Source organism: Lacerta agilis, chromosome 17, assembly GCF_009819535.1.
Source record: "Lacerta agilis isolate rLacAgi1 chromosome 17, rLacAgi1.pri, whole genome shotgun sequence".
Classification (NCBI taxonomy): Eukaryota; Metazoa; Chordata; class Lepidosauria; order Squamata; family Lacertidae; genus Lacerta; species Lacerta agilis.
In genome coordinates, this window is record NC_046328.1 from 15671639 (window position 1) to 15690093 (window position 18455).

The following is an 18455-nucleotide window of genomic DNA, read 5'->3' on the forward strand; positions in this document are numbered from 1 at the left end:
GAGGCCCTTTCCTACAAAGTACAACATCAGGGGAAGAGTTCATTGATAGAGCACCTGCTTGGCATGCAGAAGGGCCTAGGTTCAATCCCAGCGGCATCTCCGGGACTGGGAGAGACCCTATCTGAAATCCCGGAGAGGCACTGCCGGTCAGCGGAACAATACTGAGCTCGAAGGACCAACAGCTTGACTGAGTATACCGGTAGTGAATTGGTGTGGCTCAATGGAAGAGCTTCTGCTTGTAATGCAGAAGGAGCCAGGTTCAATCCCCAGTGGCATCTCCAGGTAGGACTATGGGAGACAAGGTGTGAAATCCTGGAGAGCTGCTGTCCATCAGTGTAGAATTTTAATAGGGGTATTTCTGGGGCCTAAGGAAGAAAGGCTGCTGCCCTCCCCCCTCATCCTGAATTCCAGTTGCTGAGAATCAGGCTTCCCATAGAGGTGTCTAGTCAGCTCTTGTGAGAACAGGATGTGGAACTAGATGGGCCATTGGCCTGATCCAGCTCTGGGCAACATAGTTTGAGGGGATATTGACAAGCTGGAACGCGTGCAGAGGTGATCAGGGGTCTGGAATCCAAGCCATATGAGGAACGGTTGCAGGAACTGAGTATGTTTGGCCTGGAGAAGAGACGATTGAGAGGTGATATGATCTGAAGGGCTGTCATGCGGAAGATGGAGCAAGCTGGTTTTCTCCTGCTCCGGAGGGTAGGACCCGAACCAATTGCTTCAAGTTGCAAGAAAGGAGATTGCAGCTCAACATGAGGAATAGCTTTCTGGCAGGAAGAGCTGTTTGACAATGGAATGTGGGAATACGTTTTAGGGTTTTCCCGCGCGATAGCCGCTTTGCTAATCCTTCCGCGCTACTGCGCAGAAGGAAAGAAGATCCGGCCGGAGATTGGAGCCTCGATCCCTCCGTGCCTCCTCGAAAGCGCGCCAGGAAGCCTCCTGGTAACGGTCGCAAGGCTGGTTTCCCGCCCGGAAACACTCGTTATTGCAATGCTGTTATTGGTTGATGCTTATTTGATGACGCTGTATAATTTGCCAATAAATAGCCCTGCCTCTGTTAGCTCTACGACGAGTACGAGCAGAGAGACAGAGAGCTCGCTCGCATTGAGTGCACTTGAAACCACCGACTGCAGTCTCATTTATTTGCCCTCCTTCTGCTTCTTCGGCCACAACTTTTGCTTTGCTTCTTGCTGCCTATCCTATCCTCTTCAGACCTTCTGCAACTCCTAAAACTCCCCACGACCTTCAAGAACCTTCATAACCAGCGAACCTTCATAACCAGCTGGAGCAGGCTCTCAGACGACTGGTTATCCCAGCAACTGGTTATCCCGACAATGGAATGGACATTCTCGGAAGATGGTGGACTCTCCTTCCTTAGGGGCTTTTAAACAGAGTCTAGTGGGGGAGCGCATCTGTCAAGAGATTCTTTTGTTGTGATTCCTGCATTGCAGGGGGTTGGATTAAATGACCCTCCCAACTCTATGGTTCTATGACTCCTGACATCAAATTTGCAGGCGTTGTGGGGGGTGAGGTGGGAAAAGGAGTCTAGGTTCTGTGTCACAGAGTGTGCTGTAGGGAATGTATCCGAGGGAAAACACAAGACATTAGCTTGCTGGTTTTCTCATTTGGAGGAAATGTACCCAGTGGCCCCGAGAGGCCTAGCGTTTCATCTTGGCCAGTCAAGGGAGAGGCTTGGAGGATGGAGACTCCATTTACCGGTTGGACTAGCAAGCAGCGCATGAATATTCATGTCCGAGGTTCTCGCCTGAATAATGATGGCATCCTTAGCCCGATTAAGTGGGGCATGCAGATACATTTGTTAGCCACTTTTGAGGTAACACCAACCCCTGCACAGGGCACATTAAGTATTCCAGGGATCACGGAAGGAAGGTGGTAATTAAGACATGATATGCAACTGGATCTGCTGGAGAGCAAACACAGGGGAGAGGCAATTCTGGGCTTCCGAGCAAGTATTTCTCATTTTGCTGCTCTTTGTTCAGTGCTCTAAGTTTCGGAGACATCTTTTTTATATATAAAAGAACATAGGGGCAGGCAAGGGGAAAGTGATGAGATATGGGCAGACATGGACTGGGGCAGAGGACAGCAAGCAAAACTTGATGGGGGCTTTCCTGGAGATGAAAGTGCCCATTACTAGACAGGACAGACAGACAGACAGACAGACAGTTGATACATAGTGCATAGTTTTTTCCCCCTATTGTGAAGCTTGCAAAACTTTTCTATTGCGTGGGGAACATATAAAAATATACACATTGAGATTAAGATGAAATATCCAAAATACTGGCTAGGTACCTCTTAATACCCCTTTGTGGATCACTGCCTTGTCGTGGCGAAGGGGCTTGAATAACTCCAAGAAGCTATGAGCCATGCCGTGCAGGGCCACCCAAGATGGACAGGTCATAGCCGAGAGTTTAGATTAAATGTGATCCACCTGGAGAAGGAACTGGCAAGCCACTCCAGTATTTTGCCAAGAAAACTCCATGGACATAAAAAAGGAGAAGCTTTGAGAAGAAAGTGAGAGTTTCCAAGGCATGCTCTGGTTCATGGGTCACGGAGAGTTGAACACGACTAAGACGACTAAACAACCTCTTAATACAGTTTTTTTTCATGGTTAAAATGTGGAACCCACTCCTGCAGGAGGCACCCAACTTGGATGGCTTTAAAGAGGGTTGGACAAATTCTTGGGGGGGGGGGGAAGAAGGCTTCTGAGGGTCACTACTTGCAATCGCTATGCTCTGCCTCCATGGCCAGGGGCAGCAATGCTTCTGAATACCAGTTGCTGGAAACCACAGGAGGCGAGAGGTGCTGTTGTGCTGGGGTCTCGCTTGCAGGTTTTCCCACAGGCATTCGGTTGACCACTGTGAAAACAGGCTGCTGGACTAGACAGGCCATCAGCCTGATCCTTCCTGCAGGCTATTCTCCAGAAGTGGTTGGACTCAAGGTCCAGTGATGTATGTGACCTGTTCATTGAGTCTGCCACAGTTCACTCCTCTGCCAATTGCCATTTCATGGAGGATGAAACTATCGGCGGCTGCTGGCCACGATGGCTGTGCTCTGGCACCACTGTCAGAGGCAATGGGCCACTTGCTGGGATCGTAAGTGGGCAGGCTGCTGTGGCGCTCAGGTCCTGCTTGCAGGGTTCCCCTTGGGGCATCTAGATGGCCACAGGATGCTGACGAGAGGGGCCCTTGGCCTGCCCCAGCTCCTTATGTTGGTGGGCTTGAACCCACAACCCTGAGATCGTCAGAGTAGAGGTGGGAGGCAACAGCCTGGGAACCCACCGGGAACCCTCAGGGGAAGAAGGCTCTGAATCAGGGGATTGGTAGTGGGATGGTGCAGCAGTGAGTGGCCAAAGAGAGAAGAGGGAGCAGAGCAGGAGGAGGAGGTGCCGGCAGAAGAGGTGACAGGGTTTAGTGAACAGGAAGAGGCTGTGGCAGAGAGCAGTTCAGACTCTGGGGCTGAAGCAGAGGCTGGAGCGGAGGGTGGCAAAGAGGCAGAGCGGAAACAGGGAGTCTCCCCCCCACCTGCTGCGACCAGCTCCCCTCCCCCTGGTCTCCTAGACTTGCAGAGAAATAAAACGGGCAGAGCATAGGGTGGGACCTTCAATCCTCACAGCTACTTCATTGGGGCAAGACCCAATTGAGACTACTAGGCCTGAGTTGCGGTTGTCTGGGAAATCTTATATTATTGTCTCCTTAAATAACGAGTGAACTTCACTGGCCTCGGGTGAGTTATCGCTTTGCTGATGACCTATGCCTGACTCCAGCCCTAACACTCTACCAGCTGAGTTATCTGAAGAGCGTGCCATTCGGGAACGTTATGTTTGTGGCTGTAAGTGGTTTTAAACTGTTGTTGTGCTTTGGAAGTTGGAACCTGCCTTAGAACCTTAGGGTGAAATAAATAAGTAATCTGGAGGTTCCCCATCCAAGGCCTAGAAGGTGCTGCATGACTAATTTGCCACAAAAGTTTCTGATGGCTCCGTCCCTTAGAATCTGCAATGGTTGTGCAGGGCCACCCCAAGTCATCAGTTGCCCAGAAGGTACGGTAACACATTGCGCTTGAACCAGAAGCTGCACTTTAGCTGCACAATTGCTGACAGGAGTGAGGCTTTGTCAGTGTAGAACACCTGGTTGCTCATTTGCTACCGGGCCGAGTTCAAGGTGTTACTATGAGTCTATAAGTCCTTAACAGCTTGGGACAAGTTTGTCTACGAGGTCACCTCACCCCATATCCACCCCCTCAATCACTTTGATCAGTGGAACAGAGGAATTGTTACAGGGGCCACAGGATACCAGTTCTGCATCTGCAAGAAATAAATCTCTTAGTGTGGCAGCACATGAACTTTGGAACTCCCTGCCTATTGACATCAGGCAGGAGCCTTCATGGTACTCTTTTCGGCGCCTGCGAAAAAACATTTCCATTCAGTCAAGCCCAGATGTTTAGAAAGCTGATGCAAGCTTCATCTGAGATGGCTCAGCTGGTAGAGCATGAGACTCTTAATCTCAGGGTCATTGGTTCGAGCCCCACATTGGGCAAGCAATTCCTGCATTGGAGGGGGCGGGAGTAGATGACCCTTGTGGTCCCTTCCAACTCTATGGTTCTGTTAGTCTGTTGTTATTTTAACTTTTTGAAAGTTTTAAATTATTGTTGCTAATCTTTCTTATTCATAATTTTATTGCTTTATCTTTTTTTTGCAAACCGCTTTGAGGGGGTTCCTTTTTAACCCCCCCCCCACAAACAAGTGGTGTACGAATTTTATGGAATGAATAAATAAATGATAAGTAATTGGATGAATGCCCTTTGCGTGGTGCCCTTATGACCCTCCTCTTGCTGGGTCATGCTGGTATCTGCAGGCAAGGTGTCTCGGGCAACATGGTGCAGCTGTCTCGCTTTAGCATTTGGGCCCAGCCTGATCTGATCTGACAGAAGCCGAGCCCAGATTACATTCCGGACTGGAGGTTAGTGTGATTTATTATCCCCCAAGCCCCTTTAACACGACAGATCTTGCAAGCCGGTCCCACAGAAAATGGCCTGCGTTTCCACCGCTCGTATAATCATTTTACGGCGGAGGAATGCAGGAATGGAAAACGTTAGCACAGAATAAAGAATCCCCAGGTTTCTCGCTAGTAAGCCAGCAAGACAAGAGATCAATTTCTATAAGGACAAAAAGCACCGGAGGTAAAAGAAAAGGGAGGGGCAGTTTGAAGAGGGGGAAGGAGAAAAGGACAGAAATAAAAACGAAGCAGCAGCAAACAATCAAGATACACAGCTCTCTCTCTCTCCTCCCCCCCCTTCAATTTGCTGTAAAAATGCCTTATCTTGCATTGGCTGTCAGAAATGAGAAAGCGTAAGAGGGAAAGCGGAAGAAAGAGCTCAGGAGGAGAGCGAGAGAGATCCATTGGGGCTGGCAGGCAAAAGTGCTGTCCGTTTTGCCAAACTACGGTTTGAAGCCTGCCAACATTTTTTTTTTTTAAAAAAACTTTTTCACAAGCAGGGATGGACAGGAATCAGCTTTATTCCAGTTTCCACCACTGGCGGAAGTCAGAACTTCTACTGATTCAGACAACGTTCAGCCCACCGAGCCCTGCCATCTTCTGCACTGGCTGGAAGGGGAACCCAGGGTTCATGGGACGGAGAACCGTAGAGCTGGAAAGGACCCAAAGGGTCACCTATTTCAATTCTGCTGCACTGCAGGAATCAGAGATAATTTCAGGCAGGGGGCGTCCCTAGCCCTCCCTGGAGAATGTCATTGGGGATTGAACTGTTGTGGAATGTTGTGGGTAACAGGAGAGGATATATTGATTAGTATTATCCTTCTAACTCACGCAGCAATTTTCTTTATACAGCAGCGTGCATTCCCCCTTTACAACCAGCGGAAAGCTGGTTGCAGACCTTTGTGCGAGTCTCTTAAGATAATAAGTCAAATCCGTCTGGCTTGCCCAGATTGAGATGTTCCTGAATCCCTTCTAAAACAATGAAGACACCAGCAGTCTTATTGATAAGTAAAATAAAGTAATGATTATCTATATTATTATTATTATATTATTATTATTATTATTATTATTATACACACCCTATACAGGGGGGTCTCTCAGGGCGGTTCACAGAATAAAATCAAGATATAAAAACACAAAATACCCAATTAGAAATAAAAACAACAACCCAACAGCCCCCCCCCCCAAAAAAAAACACATTTTAAAAGGCCTAGGATGTAAATCAGATCAACCAAAGACCTGGTTAAAAAAGGAGGCCCTGGTCTCTTTGCTGCCATCCTTCAGAGCCTCTCGAGAGGAGGCACATGAAGGAGGGCTCAGAAGATGATCTCAGGGACCTGGGTGGGTTCATATGGAAAGAGAGCGGTCCCTCAAGGTATTGCGGGTCCTGAAGCCGTTTAAATAAGAAATCAGAATCCTGTTTTCATGTTTTGAGAACAAAGGGAACAAAAGGGTGGTTTAAATAGGAACACAGGAACTTGTCTTATACTGAATCTGACCATGTGCCGCAGCTCTCCAAGGTCTTCTCCTCCTCCTTCTTATTTCCCAACCCCTCCTGCAGATGCCATTGGGGACTGAACCTGCTGACCTTCTGCATGCCATGCAGATGCTCTCCCACTGAGCTAAGGGCCTTCCGAAGGAAGAGCATAGGAAAAACACCTTACAGTTAGAATTTGGTTTCAGCTAGCTCAGTATTATCTGCACTGACTTGCAGTAAATCTCTAGGTTTGTTGGCAGGAATATTCCCAACCCTGCCTGCTGGGGTTTGAACTTGGGACGTTCGGCATGCAAGGCAGCTGCTCTCCCACCCTGCATAGATTTCTGTCTCCTTGGCCCACTCACACCACTCAATGCCTCTGGGCCAATTTCATGGGGCTCTCTCTGTGACGGCTCCGCAGCAATTTCCATTTCAAGCCAATGATTTGCAGCAGGATCCATCCCCACGGAGCCTGCTCAGCAGCTACAAGCACTAACAAGGCAGAGGTAGCCTTCTCAGCAAGGCTTCCTGGGCATCCTAGAGTGGGCAAGAAGCATCTCTTCACCACATCCAACCCTTTCAAATATTTCAAGCTGGAACCCCTTACAAAGCCAAGCACCCCTCTATACTGCACAACTGGTTTAAGCCTTACAGGTGCTTCTAAGCAACCCTGGGAACCGCTCTTTTGTGAGTCCTGGACAATTCCTGGACAATCTGGGAAGGATGCTAATACAATTAAATTTTATTAAATGCAGTAAAGTAGATAATACTCCTTGCATTACAACAGGCTGAAAGCAGCACAAGCTTGAGTATTATCATCAAAACTTATTATCCGCAAACATTACAAAAATACCCATTTCCCATAAACCTATTAGGTTGGCTTATATGCATTCTGTTACAATAAGTTCATTTAATCATTGTTACTATAGAGTGGATTTTTTTCCAGACAATTCACATATAATAGGAAATATGCTCCCCCTCTCCCCCCAGTTTTTAGCTATCTTCTCAGCAGTTATAACACTGAATACTAATTTTTTGGGTCTTTTTCTGGGGGATAACATCCTTCAGATAGCTGAGTGTCCATTTTTTAAGTTCTAAGGGTATGTGACAGCCCAACATGTCGGAAATGTTAGCCTATACAGATTTTCAAAAAGTTTGTATTTGGAAAGGTGAGTGTACAGTCAGCTTTGCTCAATTCATGGTCTCTTCCAACTCTTTTATGATTTTGTGATTCACATTTAGGGCATTTGTCTGGTGTTGTCTTCAAGGGCAGCCCTACGTAGAGCGCACTGTAGCAATCCAATCTGGAAGCTACCAGTGCACAGAGCATGACAAAAACAATCCAGCAAAAAGGATTATTTGGCTTGATCCAGCAGCCAGAACCTTCTTATGTTCCTAAACTACACATAAATCTTCTGCTCGGGACCATGTGATTCCCTGCCCCCCGTCCTCTTCATCCTCAGAATTCCTTTATCCAAGATGGCTGTTTCTGTTGCCGTGATCGCCAAGGAGAACTATCTTCTGTGCATCAAGAGCATCCCGACAGAAGATGAACTGAAGTTTCACTACAGGGCCCATGCGTCTCTTGATGTTGTGGATGAGAAAATCTACCTGGGTTTGCTTTAACCAGTGGCGGAGCTTCATGCTCTGGCACCGGGGATAGGAGAGCAGGCAAGGGCAGGGCTGGTGCGTGTCCTGGGGGGTGTGGTGCACATCATGGGGGCGGGGCATGTCGCCTGCAGGGGCGTGGCACCCAACGAGGGCAGGGGAACCAGCCACGATGGCACCCCACTGGGATTGCGCTGCCGGGGGCGGTGCACTCCCCCGCACTCCTCTTCCTCCGCCAGTGGCTCTACCCAACTGAAGGCTACAAAATACAGTGGTACCTCTGGTTACGTACTTAATTTGTTCCGGAGGTCCATTCTTAACCTGAAGCACCACTTTAGCTAATGGGACCTCCCACTGCTGCTGCACCACCAGAGCACGGTTTCTGTTCTTATCCTGAAGCAAAGTTCTTAACCTGAAGCGTTATTTCTGGGTTAGCGGAGTCTCTAACCTGAAGCGTATGTAACCCGAGGTACCACTGTACTGGTATTGTCAGGGACTGAACTGAGGAGGAATGGTGGAGACCACCCCCCTCCTCATGAACCTTCCCGATAAGAGGAGGATAGTATATATTTACAACAGTGGTTTGCAGAAGGTCATAGTTCAGAGGCTGCGGAGGGGAGAAACGGAGGAATATTGGGAGAGGAACAGCAGGAAGACGACGCACCAGGGGAGAGACAGCTGACAGATTCAGTGTCTTTAGAAAGCATTGCTGACCCCCCATATCCCAGGACCTGGCAGACATTGAAAGGAGAATAGAAAGCTCAGAGACAGAAAGCACAGATCAGCCAGTGTAGGGATGATGTAGAATAGGAGGGACGGAGGAGGTGGGACTCGGAGCAATGCCATCACTGCAGTGGAGATGCACTTTCAAAGCCCCCCTCTCTCTGAATATTGAATAAAGGACTTGGTAAGAACTCTTCTTGTTATCTACTTTTTGGCTGCCCACCGTGGGAGGGATCAGATTCCCTGAAGCCTGACAGGTATATGGCTATACCTGACCAATTCCAAGGTGAAGTTTGCGATGGTGGTGGATTCTTCCAACATGGCACGCAGGGACAACAAAATCCGCAGTATGTTCAGGAAGCCGCATAATTCCTTCACAGATGTCATGTGCAACCCCTTTTGTAATCCTGGGGACCAGATCCAATCCAGGGCCTTTGACATCATAGAGACACCCATGATGGTGCAAGTGAGTTGAAGCTTCTGCCTCTTCCTCCTGCGCCTTACCTGAGACCCTGTACAGAATTGTTTGTTGTGTATCTTGTGCTCTCCAAAATCCCACGTTGTATAATAAACTCATTAACCAATTAACCAACCAACCAACCAACCAACCAACCAACCAACCAAACAACAACAACAAATCTTTATGACTATACGGGAGGCATTCTCTATCAAGTGTCTCTTTCTGCCAGTCTACTAGGGATGTTGGAGGATTCCAGTGAAAATGGAGCAGAAATTACCAGGAAACTTATTTTAGAGGCTTAAACAAGCCTGGCAAACCTATCCGCTGGGTAAGTTTAAAAGGGCAATGTTACTCTGCTAAATTGTAGAACTTGTTAACACAAGTTGGGAAGGGTATAATTAAACAATATATCCTCTGCTGCCTCCCTGAACATTCCCACACTTTGAGGTGAGACCCAGAGCTGCACACGGTATTCCAAATGTGGCCGCAGCACCGATTTGCATAATGCCATCATGATTGTGGCAGTTTTACTTTCTGGTTCCCTAATGGCTACATGGGCACGTTTTGGGGCATCACAAGATTGCTGCACTGTACATGAGCTGGAGACCAGCCTCGGCATGGAATAACACAAGGCCAAGAGGCAGCATCCTGCTCCAGAGATCTTCAAGCTGGATGATTGGTGTTTGCAGCTAATTGGATCCGAGGCCGTCAGTCATCTTGGGGGTTCGTGTGTCTGAGCTCGCCTCCTTTTCCCAGAATCTTTCCGCCCTCTCTTGGAAGGAGAGAATCCCTGAGAAAACCACTCTGGGCCCTGTGCTCCCTTTCATTCCATTCAGGCTCTCATCTTTTATTGCTGACTTTGTCCTGCTGCTGTATTTTAGGCTGGCCAAATGCGGCAGACTCTCCTCTGCCAAATTGGCCGCTTCCTATTGTCCGCTATTAACAAGACTTCCTCCCCTAATTGGAAGTCTCTCTCGTTCGCCAAGCCAGACTGTTGCTTTCTGATTGTAGGAGATGCTCTCTCTCTCTCTCTCCCTCCTCTCTCTCTCTCTCTCTCTCTCTCTCTCTCTCTCTCTCTGTGTGGTGTTGTGTGTGTGTGTTCGTGTGCTACGCTGTGTGCATAAGACAGAAATTTGTGTGTGAAATGCACCATAAATTCTCCGGCTGTCAACCCTGCTCTAGATAAGCACTTTGAATGCAAAGATACTGAAATCCTCTCGACTGCAGACTTTCCCCGCTTGTGTTATGCTGAGCCCCCACTTAAGGGGCACTTGCGAGGCAGCCCAGCCCCCAGGGCTAGGTGAAAGCACTGGACAAACACACCTGGGTCCTCTGGGGATGGACCTTGACATTCCAAGCAGGGGTAACTCCGGATTGCCACAAGCAGAAGGCACTCCTCTGTGACCAAGCAAGGAGAAATGGAACACAAGGACAAAAAGGAGCTGCTTTATCCCGAGCAGACTGCTGGTCCATGTAGCTCAGTATTGTCTACACTGACTGGCAGCAGCTCTCAAGGGTTCCATTCTTCCCTAGCCTAATAATAATAATAATAATAATAATAATAATAATAATAATAATAATTTATGCCCCGCCCATCTGGCTGGGTTTCCCCAGCCACTCTGGGCGGCTTCCAACAGAATGTTAAAATACAATAAATAAATAAAATACAATAAAATACAATAATACCTGGAGATGCTGGAGATTAAACCTGGGGCCACCTTCAAGCAAAGCAGATGCCCTCCCACTGATCCACCATGGCTATGCTCTGCCTCCATGGTTGGAGACTGTAGTGCTTCTGAAGACCAGTTGCTGGAAATGGCAGGAGAAACTGTGGGAATGTTCAGGGAGGCAGGAGAGGATATATTGTTTATTGATATCCTTCCTTACTTGCGTTAGCAAGTTCCTTTACTTAGCAGAGTTTATATTCCCCTTTTAACATGCACAGCAGATAGCTGGTTACAGGCTTGTGTAAGCCTCTCACTATTTTATACAATTCAGCATTGAATTGTATATTCCTGGTAAGTTCCCTTTTATCCCTCTCAAAAGACACAACAATCTTATTTAAAGTCAATAAAAACAGTTTACTCACATCAGTTCACAGTTGGATCCCTGAAGGCAGACTTAGTTACAAATATGTACATTTGGATCTACCCCATATTGGGGTGAGGGTTTAATCCCTGTGTTTCTGCTAACTGAGAAGCTAGCAGAGCATTCCTATCTAAGAAAAAAGAGAGAGTGGCAGCATGCCTTGTCCTTTTGTTACCTGGACAGGTAAGGTCACGGCCACCTCTAGTCACATGCAAAGGAAGGATGCTCCAGCCAGGAGGAAACAGGGAGTTTTCGACTGGCTGGACCAAACGTCCTCCCGCATGTCTTCTCTAGCAATACAAGGAATGTTGTACGTGACTGCTCTCTGTGTAATCTGGATTACATCCCACAGAAACTGCTACTCTGCTCAGATCCTGCTTGAGGCATCTGGCTGGCTACTGTCCATTGGTCTCATGCAACAGGCTTTTCTAGGGCATGGGATGGGGATTGCCTCCCTGGTAATATATATTGACTCAGTGTAAAACTTTTCTTTTTTTATCCTTTGCTAAAATAAATTCCAGGGCAGTCTACAGTTTCCTAGAAATGACTTCTGAGACACCATTTCTCAGGTCTCGCCTCTTCCAGTTCCCCTTGGTCCAGTTTTGAAGAAGCAGGACGGGCAGCTCAGAATTCAATTCATTATTCACACCAACCCAGGCAGCCTTTTGGATTCTACACATTTTCCAGACGGGGGAGGCTTAGCATTCCCAAATAAAGCGATTCACATCGACCTCATCAGTGGATCCATTTAGAAACCATAGGCTAGCTCCAAATGAGAGCCAGTGTGGTGTAGTGGTTAAGAGCCCTCTGGTGCCCTCTGTAGTGGTTAAGAGCCCTCTGGTGCCCTCTGCTAAGAATGGGTGAATCTGTCATTTTCTGCATCTTTCGCTTTCTTGCTTTTTTTCAGTTTTAAGTTCAGCTCTCCTCATTTCTGTATCACTTCTGCCTCCTTCGATCCCTGCTCTGATGACTTTGAGAAGTAATGCATTTCCCCTCTTCCCTTCCTGTCCTCTTTTCCTTTTCTGCTGCATCTTGTAGATTGCAAATCTAGGGGCAGGGAGTGCCTTTCTTTGATTGGTTAAAACATAAGCTGCTCTGGGCACATTGACTCCCACTCTTGGATGAAAGACTTAGGCTCTGAGCATTGGAAAACCTAACTATGACAGCTTGTCTGCAGCCATGGGCATAGCCAGATGGGGGTGGTGGTGGGGATATGCTCCCACGCCAAGTAAATAAATTAAAATACTTAACCAACTGACCAATCACATCACAGATAGCTCGGTTCTGCCCCTCCTAACAGAAGTCTTGCTCCCCCAACAAAAGTCCTGCCCCCCCGAAAAATCATGGCTACGCCCATGAGCATGCAGCCCCAGGATGCGAGGTTCAAGGTTCAACACATACATTGTCAGAGCTTCTCATTTTTTAATTGTAAGTTAGGCTCTCCACACTTCTGCCTAAGTTTTCTTTAACAATAATAAAAAGTCCTCATGAAAATTCATTAGCCTTCTTAATGCAAATTTCTCCTAACAGATGCATACATTGTGTGCAATTTTGCCTAATACACACAGTTTTTGCAAAGCAATTTTCTCTTATACAAAGCATTTTTCGTATGCTGTTTTCACTCACTATGTCTTTTTGTACCCCCTGCTCGGCCACGAAAACTGCATTTGAAAATTCAGAAAAGTGCAAATTTCGAAGGATGGAGGAATTTCAGCTCATGTATTGTTTCAGAAGGCGCAGATTGGGTAGGCCGGCCAGCAAATGAGAATGAATTCTCCCTCCTCGCTCTCCATCTCATCCGCAGAAATTGCTTGAGGCGAGCATCACAGGGAAAGGAGGGAGCTGCGCAGAGACAGCTATTTGCATAAATCTGCATGTGAGGGTGAACGGAACATTTGCAAATAAATAGCCTGATACCTAACAACAGCAGGCTGATTGGAAAACAAACTATTCTCCGGAGAAAGAAACAGAGGAAGAACATCAGAACATAATATAAGGACTTAAGGAGAGCCCTGCTGGATCACACCAATGCCCCATCTGCTCCAGAATCCTGTTTTCACAGGGGCCAACCAGAGGCCTCTGGGAACCCACAAGCAGGAGTTGAGTACAAGAGCACTCTTCTCTCCCGTGGGCTCCAGCAACTGGAATTCAGAAGCTTTGCTGCCTCTGACCATGGAGGCAGAGCATAGCCCTCAGTGAATTTGTCCAATCCTCTTTTAAAGCTATCCAAGTTGGCAGCCATCGCTGCTTCCTGCCGGAGTGGGTTCTGCAGTTTAATGCTGCACTATCAATCCATCTCTCTTGTCTAGTAGGGATGTGGGTGGCGCTGTGGTCTAAACCACTGAGCCTCTTGGGCTTGCTGATCAGAAGGTCGGCGGTTTGAATCCATGCGACGGGGTGAGCTCCCGTTGCTCTGTCTCAGCTCCTGCCAACCTAGCAGTTCGAAAGCACACCAGTGCAAGTAGATGAATAGGTACCGCTGTGGCCAGGGCTGGCGCGTCCATTTAGGCGAACTAGGCAGTTGCCTAGGGCGCCAAAATGGAGGGGGCGCTGGCCAGCCTACCCCCACCCCCCGCTGCCTGGTGCCGCTCCGCCAGCGGCAGAGTGGCGGGGGAGGGGGAGCAGCCCGAAATCGGGCTTCTCTGCGGGGCCGGTGCTAGGGTTTGACCGGGGGGGGGCACCAGAAGGGTGCAAAAAACCTAGGGTGCAAAAAACCCTAGCAGGCCCTGGCTGTGGCAGGAAGGTAAACAGTGTTTCCGTGTGCTCTGGCTTCTGTCACGGTGTTCTGTTGTGCCAGAAGCAGTATAGTCATGCTGGCCACATGAACCAGAAAGCTGCCTGTGAACAAATGCCAGCTCCCTTGGCCTGAAAGCTAGATGAGCGCCACAACCCCATAGTCGCCTTTGACTGGACCTAACCATCCAGGGGTCCTTTACCTTTTACCTTTACCTCTCTTGTCTAGTGCTGGTCATCTTCTCCTGCAGAAAAGCCCCCATCAAGTCTCGCTAGCTGCTTTGAGGGCTTTCTGTCCCAATCCATATCTACCCATATCTTAATTATAATTATTATTAAAAAGAAGTTTTCTAAACTTAGAGCGCTGAGCAAAGAGCAGCAGAAGCATCTGAAGGTATGGTGTGCAGGTGGTATGCCTGGGAGGGACCATATCGAGGAGATCAGGAAGAATGGCATGCTGGATCAGGTCAGTGGATCAGGCCCATTTAGTCCAGCATCCTGTCCTCACAGTGGCCAACTCACAAGTAGGGCTCCTGCACAAGAGCACAACCCTGCCCCCCCGTGCTTCCAGAATCTGGGATTCAGAAGCCCCACTGACTGAATGTGGAGGCAGAGCATAGCCATTGTGGCTAGGAGTCATTTAGGGACTTGGTCCCACAGCCTCCTATGGGAGCGTGTTCCATAGTTCATGTTAGACAGCTTGCATCTTGGGTAAATGCTGAGATTGTGCACTGACTTCTTAGGTAAAACCTTTGGGCTCCCCCCCACCCCGCCGCCAAGAGTTTAAGTCATTCATCCAAGAGTGGGAACCAGTGTCTCTGGAGCATATTAGATTACAACCAATTGAGACAAGGCAATCTACAATCGAAAAGACACAGCACAAAAGGGAAATGGGACAGGGAGGGAAGAGGAAAAAATGTAAACACAGGCACCAGTTCTTAAAGTGATCATTCTTGCAATGGCCAGGTGAAAGACAACTGATGGAGCTGAGCCCTGGAATGAGAGTACCCTGCTTCTCATCTTATTTTTCCAGTCGCCATTTGTTTTAAACTGTTTTTAATATTGCATTTTCATGTCTCTCAGAGTGAGTTCTGCAGTGAGTCCTCCTTCCCGCAGGCTGGAGTCAAAACTGGATACCAGGCTTGGAAAGGTGGAAAACTATTAGATGTTTTTTAAAAAAACACAGGAAGGAATGTGTGACGAGGTAGCCCAAAAATAAAGGAAAGGGAAAGTTGTAAGGGCCAAGTGGTGCCAGTAGGGGGCAGTATTGCACAACTCTGAGAGAGCCTCTTTCTCTCTAAGAGAGACCGCAAAGGGATAGCCGTGTCTGCAGCAGGGGAAGAAGAAGGGACCCTAAGCTCATTAACGAGGGATAGGGAGGGAGTCTTCCCTTTCTATGCAGTCTTCTTCCTCTCCCCGCCCGCCCCACCCCTACCCCGCAATCTCATCTGCAGTAGAACAGCAGAACTTACAGCTCCAAGAGCGAGAGATGGCCTTTCCCCTTTTCCATTTACAAACAGGAGGTACCGAAAGGGGTGCAATGAAGATGTACAGATTAGGAAAGATCGTCCACATAGGGAGAAGAATAGCATAGATGCTGAATGAGGATTTACCGATCAAGGGAAGCAATAGTCCTGCTCTGTTCTGCCCTGGTCAGACCCCAGTCCAGTGTCCTGTTCTGGGCACCGCAGCTTAAGAAGGATATTGACAAGCTGGAATGTGTTCAGAGGAGGGCGACCAAGGGTCTAGAAACCGAGCCTTGTGAGGAACGGTTGAGGAACTTGGGCATGTTTAGCCTGGAGAAGAGAAGATGGAAAGGTGATATGAGAGGCACCTTCCAGTTTCTGAAGGACTGCCACACGGAAGATCGAGCAAGCTTGTTTTCTGCTTCTCCAGAGGGTGGGCCGTGAACCGATGGATTCGAATGAACTTTCTGGCAGCAAAAGCCACTTGGTAGTAGAATGGACTACTTCGGAAGGTGGTGAACTCTTCCTCTTTGGAGGTTTTTAAACAGAGTTCGGATGGCCAGCTGTCTGGGATTCTTCAGCTGTGATTCCTGCGTTGCGGAGGGTTGGACTACTAGATGACTCTTGTCTTGAGTGTTGCTCAGGAAACCCCAAGGTTCTCTGAAGAACCAGACCTGGACCTGCTCTGTAGGGCTGGAATGCCCATACATACGTCCGGGGAGGGCGAGGGGAGCTGAACAAGTTTGGAGTTTGCCTAAAAAAGCTCAACAGCTTTCGGGTTTTCAATAATTTGGTGGCTTTCTTTTTTTTTAAAAAAAACTAACTTTCAGGGTGTCCTGGTTTTTACTTTATTGAAATATGGCAACTCTAAGAATGCTGTGCTTAGAGAGAAAGGCTGTTTGAGACCCAGTCACAGAATGCTCCTATTCGAGCACCCCTCTTAGTTGGGAAGCTACGCTGCAACATTTCATTGCAGATCTGATGGATTTGTACCTAATGATAAAAGCCGGGGATTTTAAAGCTACTCAAGATGGGAGTTTTCGATCCACCATGCTTGCCTAGGCACTGTAAATACCCAGAAGCCTGACTTCCGGCGAGCATGGGGGAAATCTGCACACCCTGCTTTGTAAAAGCAGTGCTTCCCATTGCCTTATTATTCTTGCTTTGCCGGGGGAATCGTTTTGGGACGAAGCGGGCAGGGGATAACTGCTTGCCTGGCGGAGCCTGTGGAGGGAAGCTGGTCTCTCCTGAAGGTTAACTGTCCTCTGAGCAGCTGTTGATGGCAGCCGCTGCGGCTGATTCCGGGTTTCTGGATGGCACCTCATTTAGCTTTACATGTGTTGCCACTTTGCTTTAATAATAAAATGAGGCACCGAATGAAGGCGGTTGATGCAATTACAGGACGAGCGCCTTGTTTCCCAAGCACTGAGCGCCTGTTTATGGCATGTACAGCTTGGCGACGAGCCACCCATTATGACCGGATTAATGCACCGCTAATTGGACTGAGAGTGAGGCGGCCAATTTTTTTTATTCCTTTAAACAGGTGTCCGGACAGCCGTAAGCACATGATGATGCTGTCCTGGCACTCATGGCAATGCTGAGCTATGGTTTGGTTCAGTGCAGTGTAGGGCCATAGCTCAGTGACTGAGCACCTGCTTATTCTTTCATTTCTTAAATTTCTTTGCTGCCCTTCGCCTGAGGATCAAAGGGCGATTTACAATATAAAAACACAAACATAGTAACAAACAAAAGCAATACCCTCAATAGCATAAAAGGCCATAGATTGTTTAATTCGCCAAAGGTCTGGGAGAAGAGGCGTGGTAAATATTCACTGGCCAACAGGGGCGTCGCAGGGGGGGGTGGAGGGGGCGGGGGGCCTCCGGGCAGCACCCCTGCAGGGGGTGACACATGGGGGGCTGCCCCGCCCACTGGGCTTTTTTCCTACAATTTTTTTTTAATTCTTTTTAGGCTATTTTCGGCACTGCCGGGGTGGAGCCGCAGGGGCCGCCAGCGAGTCGGGGTGTCACCCCCCTCGCTGGCCGCTCCTGAGGCTCTGCCCCGGCAGCACCCAAAATAGCCCCCGCCCTCCAGCGGCTTTTCGCGGGCTGCAGAGGCTCCAAAAGCCTGCGCCCGGCACCCCCGGGGGCGGGGCGTCGCCGTGTGTGCGTGCGTCATGACGCACATGCCGCGATGCCCCGCCCCCGGGGATGCTGGGCGGGAGCTTGGGGAGCGTTTTTGGGCTGCAAAGAGTCCTGAAGCCGCTGCTGTAGCACCCCCTTTGTGCTACAGCAGCGGCTTCAGGACTCTTTGCAGCCCAAAAACGCTCCAAAAGCCCGCGCCCGGCACCCCGCGGGGGCGGGGCGGCGCGGCGCGCCTCCTGACGTCATGACACGCGCGCGCGCGCGGCGACGCCCCGCCCCCAGGGGTGCCTCTTGGCTTCCCGCCCCGGGCAGCCAAGGGGCTAGGAACGCCCCTGCTGGCCAATCCCTGAATATTTGGCAAGCATTTAGTATTGGGTGTCGGCATCTGACACTCCTATATTTTGCAAAGAGCAACTGGCACTGGATAGGTGCTGATGGGTGACAGGCATTTTACAAGGGCTCGGGGGCTGTGCGTCCAGGACTGACCATGTTTGACAGCCGGCCTCCAGAAGCAGACAGTGTTTGACATCACCTTGATGCCTCGTCATCCTCGTTTGACGTGCTCTGGGCAGGGACTTTGCCCAATGGTGTCGTGTCCATTCTGCTGACTTCGTTCAACTAACAACAACAACAACAACAACAACAACAACAGGCAAATTTCATTGGCACAATGAGATCCTAACATTCAAAGGATAGAATCTGCAGCAGAATGTTCTCTCTCTCTCACACACACACACACCCCTC